Source organism: Pan troglodytes, chromosome 1, assembly GCF_028858775.2.
Source record: "Pan troglodytes isolate AG18354 chromosome 1, NHGRI_mPanTro3-v2.0_pri, whole genome shotgun sequence".
NCBI classification, from domain to species: Eukaryota; Metazoa; Chordata; class Mammalia; order Primates; family Hominidae; genus Pan; species Pan troglodytes.
In genome coordinates this window covers 82,296,274-82,302,008 of record NC_072398.2, presented here as the reverse complement: position 1 = coordinate 82,302,008, position 5,735 = coordinate 82,296,274, and positions in this window count along the sequence as shown.

Sequence of the window (5,735 nt, the reverse complement as noted above, 5' to 3'; positions counted from 1 at the left end):
AGGGGTAGTGGTATTGTGCGGTGCCACGGGGATGCCTCTATTTTCCACATCTGCCTTTTAATATTTGATGTTATCATGAGAAGGGCGCTTCCTCTACATAAACCTCAGTCTTCTCATCTGTAAAACAGTAGAAATAATACCTGCCCTGCCGATTTCATGGGAGTATTGCAAGGATCAAATAAAACAATGAGAGTGAACATACCCTGAAGTGTCAAATCTTGTGTAGGTCTGGACTACTGCTATCAATGTGGAGAGTGGGGTGGCATGGAGGGGAGATAAGGAAGGTAATAGCCAACATATACTGAGTGCTGACCTTGTGCCAGGCCACGTTTCAAGAGCTCCATGTGTACTGAGAAACCTAAGACGGTAACACAAGGGTCACAGACAAGAACTATGAACCATCTGCCTTGCTGAGCCACCCAGATGGAAGCAGTGACCGACATTTTTTTTTTTTTTTTTTGAGACGGAGTTTTGCTTTTGTTGCCCAGGCTGGAGTGCAACGGCGCGATCTTGGCTCATCAGCAACCTCCGCCTCCCGGATTCAAGCGATTCTCCTGCCTCAGCCTTCCCGAGTAGCTGGGATTACAGGCATGCACCGCCACACCCGACTAATTTGGATTTTTAGTAGAGACGAGGTTTCTCCATATTGGTCAGGCCAATCTCAAACTCCCGACCTCAGGTGATCCACCCGCCTTGGTCTCCCAAAGTGCTGGGTTTACAGGCGTGAACCACCAGGGCCGGCTGTGACCAACATTTTTAATAAAAGAAAAAGAAAAAATAGCTGTCTTTGGAGATGAATAAACTCAGTCCTGCCACTAACTGCATCAATCTATTACTACATAATATTTCTAAGTTTTGCTTTTCTTTCAGTAAAATGGAAATAACAATACCCACTGTGATGCAAAAATTATATGAGATAATGCAATTCCTTCCTCATTTTTTCCCATATTCTTTTTGCTCTGGTAGTTTCTTACCATTGATAGAGCAGAAAACACAGTTCCAAATTTGTGAGGGTGGAGGCTCCAGCCCCTACAACCTCATTCTATGGAGGACCACGTCCAGCCACAGAGCCACAATCCCGTGAGGTCTAACAGTTAGGACCAGTTCCACAGCATGCTCATTTCCCTGCCTACATGGATTTCTGAGCATGATAATACATTGCACACACCTCAAAACAAAAACTCCTTAATCAAGAAAATGTTTTAAAGGAAAAATGAATGGCGGGGGAGACTCTGTATTCTCATACTGAGCACCCTTCACAATTGTCTGGAAATCTTGGTTTCAAATAAGCTGCCTTACTAGTTATCCATCCTCAACTTCGAATGTGTCAAATTGAGTGTTCTCATTCTGGGGTTAAAAATAAGGTCACACTACTTTTTATAATTAGAAATCTCTTCTTTTAAAAAAATTCTAACTTATTAAGTAGAAATTACTTTTAGATTAATTTGGTCTACATTACTGTTAAGAAAAATTATCCAAAACTTGGGAATTAGACAGAAGGAGAACTGCATGCACTTTCTTTTTCTTTTCTTTTTTTTTTTTTTTTTTTTTTTTTGAGACAGAGCCTTGCTCTGTTGCCCAGGCTGGAGTGCAGTGGCACGATCCGGGCTCACTACAAGCTCCGCCTCCCGGCTTCACGCTATTCTCCTGCCTCAGCCTCCCCAGTAGCTGGGACTACAGGTGCCCGCCACCACGCCCAGCTAATTTTTGTTGTATTTTTAATAGAGACAGGGTTTCACCATGTTAGCCAGGATGGTCTCGATCTCCTGACCTCGTGATCCGCCCGCCTTGGCCTCCCAGAGTGCTGGTATTAGAGGCATGAGCCACCGCGCCCGGCCTGCATGCCCTTTCAATGTGAGACTGAAGCTTTGTTTAACAGGCTCACCCCAAAATTACTTGATTCTCTAGTAGACATACCTTTGTTTGACTTGCTATTTATTATTGATTGGGGCCCAGATACTGTGAGGTTAGATGATAACTTGCAGATTTTCATTAGGTAGCAATGCAGACAATTCCTGTACTATAGAAAGGAGGACCACAAAGTTATGGTTTTATTGGCCAGTATGATATTAACCCAGGTTTGCATATAACCTGGCATTCAACATTCTTTCCTCAGTGCCTAAAACTTCTTCAAATGATCTTGACACCAGCTTTACCATCTTGCTGATCCCCTTATTAACAAGCTTAATAAATCTTTGATGTATGTTCATTCTATTTTTGTATGAGTATTTTGTTTTGTTTTGTTTTGAGACAGGGTCTTACTCTGTGGCCCAGGCTAGAGTGCAGTGGCACAATCTTGGCTCACTGCAACCTTAGCCTCCCAGGCTCAAGCAATTCTGCCTCAGCCTCCCGAGTGAGTAGCTGGAACTACAGACATGCACCACCATGCCTGGCTAATTTTTGTATTTTTAGTAGAGATAGGGTTTCATCATGTTGGCCAGGCTGGTCTTGAACTCCTGGCCTCAAGTGATCCACCCATCTTGGCCTCCCAAAGTGCTGGGATTACAGGCGTGAGCCACTGCACCCAGCCAAGTATGAGTATATTTTTCAATTTTAAAGAATTATTCTTTGACATTCCTTTCCCTCCCCTATTTTTCACCACTGCATCAGTGAATGATAGGATAATAAAATTCCTGATTGTATATCACAAACCAGAAGTGGCTGCAATAAACAAACAGTCTGATTCTGTAACCACTGCCAGAAAAAATAATTAGCTATTCTATACTAAAATGAAATGTATTATCTTTAAGACAATCTCCATAATCTAATATGTATACATCAAATAACTACTTTCTGAAGGTCATCTCGTCCTGTTCCTGAAGGTATATTTTGCAGATTTACATTCTAGTATAAACACCAGGAGGCGGAGTTACTCATGATTTCTTCATCTATTGAGCATTAATTTCTTGTGGGCATCCTATTTGCCACAGACTGCTCTGGCTGCCAGGGTTGCAGCAATTAACACAGTAGACCAAGTCCTTCCACCCATGGAGCTTACATTCTAGTCAGGAAAAAGATAATAAATAAACAAGTAAACATAAAGATGGTGTTAAGTACAATGGAGAAAATGAAGTGGAATGTAGGAGATAGAGAATGTGGGGCATGGGAAAGCAACTACTTTATAAAGAGTAATCACAGAGGGCCTTAGCTGGATGGGGACATTGGAACGGAGAAGATGAGAGTGTTCCAAGGGAAAGGAACAGCAAGTGCCAAGGCTCAGAGGAAGAAGGGATGGAAGGCCTTAGTAGACACAGTAATAGCTATGAATCCTACTATGCTGATTAGAGGGATTTGAGCAGAGGAAGGACCTCGCCTTTTTAAAACAGTCTGCCTACTGTGTTGAGAACAGGCTGTAGGGGAGAAAGGTAGAAGCCAAGTGACCAGCTATGAGGTCATTGTCAGTGGCCTAGTGAGAGGTGATGGCAATTTACTCAAGGATGGGGATGGTAGAGGAGGACAGACTATGCATATATTTTGAAGACAAAGCCTACAGAATTCCTAATGGCTGAAAGGAAAAAGAAAGGAATTAAGAATAACAGCCAGATCGATTGAAATTATGGAGCTGTTACTTAATAGAATGGGAAAACTATAGGAAAATAACTTGGGAGTAGTGTCAGGATTTCATGTTTGGACAGATTTAATTTGACATACCTATTAGACATTCAAATAGAAATTTCTGGCAGGCAGTTGGATATATGAGTCTGCAGTTCAGAGGAGAGGTCCAAGCTGGAACATCAATCAATGTGGGTCTTGTTTCAAATGTGGGTATGTAAAGCCAGGAGAACAGATGAAATAAGGAAATGAGTATAGAAACAGAAGTCTAAGAAATGAGCCCTGAGGCATTCAAATGGTCAGCTATGTGGGAAATGAGGACAACAAAGAAAGCTAAGAAGAAGCAACAAGAGAAAAACAATAGCAGTGATATCCTGGAAGCCAAGTAAAGACAAGGTTTCAAAAAGTAAGTCATGATACAGGTACTCAAATAGATACTTGTATTCCAACCTTCATAGCAGCATTATTCACAATAGCCAAAAAGTGGAAACAACTCAAATGTCCATCAACAGATGAATGGATAAACAAAATGCAGAATATACATACAATGGAATATTATGCAGCCTTAAAAAGGAAGGAAATTCTGACACATGCTTCAACATGGATGAAACTCAAAGGCACTATGTTAAGTGAAATAAGCTAAACACAAAATGACAAATATTGTATGACTCTATGTATATGATGTACTAGAATAGGCAAATTTATAGAGATAGAACTTATAATGGTGTTGCCTGGGGATGGGGAATGGAGGAATAGAAGTTATTGTTTAATGGATAGAGTTTGATGTGATAAAAAATAAAGTCCTGGAAATGGACAGTGGCAATGAGTACACTAAATGTAAATGTACTTAATGCTACTTGTACACTTAAAAATAATTTAAGTGGTCAATTTTGTGTTATTTGTGTGTATATTTTACCATAATTAAAATAAATATATACACATATTTATATATAGGCATGCCATGATCAACTTTATCAAATGCTGCTGTGAGTCAAGCATATCAGTTGTTTATTGCTGCATTAAAAAGCACCCCAAAATCTAGTGACTTAAAGCAACCATTTTATTGCTCATGATTCTGGGGGTCAACAATTCAGATTGGGCTCAGCTATGTGGTACATCTGCTAGTCTTGCTTGGGATCACTTACACAGCTGCAGTCAGACACCAGGTTGGCTAGAAGCTGGTTATTTCCTGATAGCCTTGTTCACAGGCCTGGTGGTTAATGTGGGCAGCTGCACCTTGACTCTCCTCCACATGACCTCTCCAGCAGGTTAGCCCAGACTTCTTTTTTGGCAACTGGGCTCCAAGAGAGCAAGAACCAATGCTCAAGTGCTTGTCAAGCCTCTGCTTGCTTCAGACTTGCTGATGTCCCATTGGTCAAAGCAAGTCCCATGGCCAAGTACAGAATTAATGAGAGAAGAAAGCATACAATGCATGGATCCTGAGAGGTATGAATCTTTGGGGGCCAGCCATGTAACCATCTACCACAGTCAAGTAAGGTGGAGATTACGAATTGGTCATTCCGTTTAGCAACATGGACTTTCCTGATGACCTTGACAAGTTCTGCTGCAGAAAAGCATTGGAAGAGAAAACATGATTAGAGAATGTTCAAGGGAAAGATGGGAGAGAGGCATAGTAGACAGTAAGAACAAAGGGATTTTGGCTGGGTGAAGTGACTAACACTTGTAATACCAGCATTTGGGGAGGCCAAGGTGGGCAGATCACTTGAGGCCAGGAATTCAAGACCAGCCTGGCCAACATGGTTAAACCCCATCTCTACTAAAAAATACAAAAATTAGCCATGTGTGTTGGCACATGCCTGTAATCCCAGCTACTCAGGAAGCTGAGGCAGGAGAATTGCTTGAACCCAGAAGGTGGAGGTTGCAGTGAGCCAAGATTGTGCCACTGTATTCCAGCCTGGGTGACAGAGCAAGACTCTGTCTCAGGAAAAAAAAAAACAACAACAACAAACGGGTTTTTGTGGTAAAGGCAGCAAAGAAAAGGTACTTGGAGGGAGTTACGAGGTAAATATGGTTTTTTTTTAATATTTGGTAAAATGTTTTCTTTTAAATAAGTGATATCACAACATGTTCCTCTGCTGACAGGAATGACCCAATAGATGGTGTCTTCATCAGTTTTATGTTACTATAACAGAATACCTGAAACTGGGTAATTTTAAAAGAAA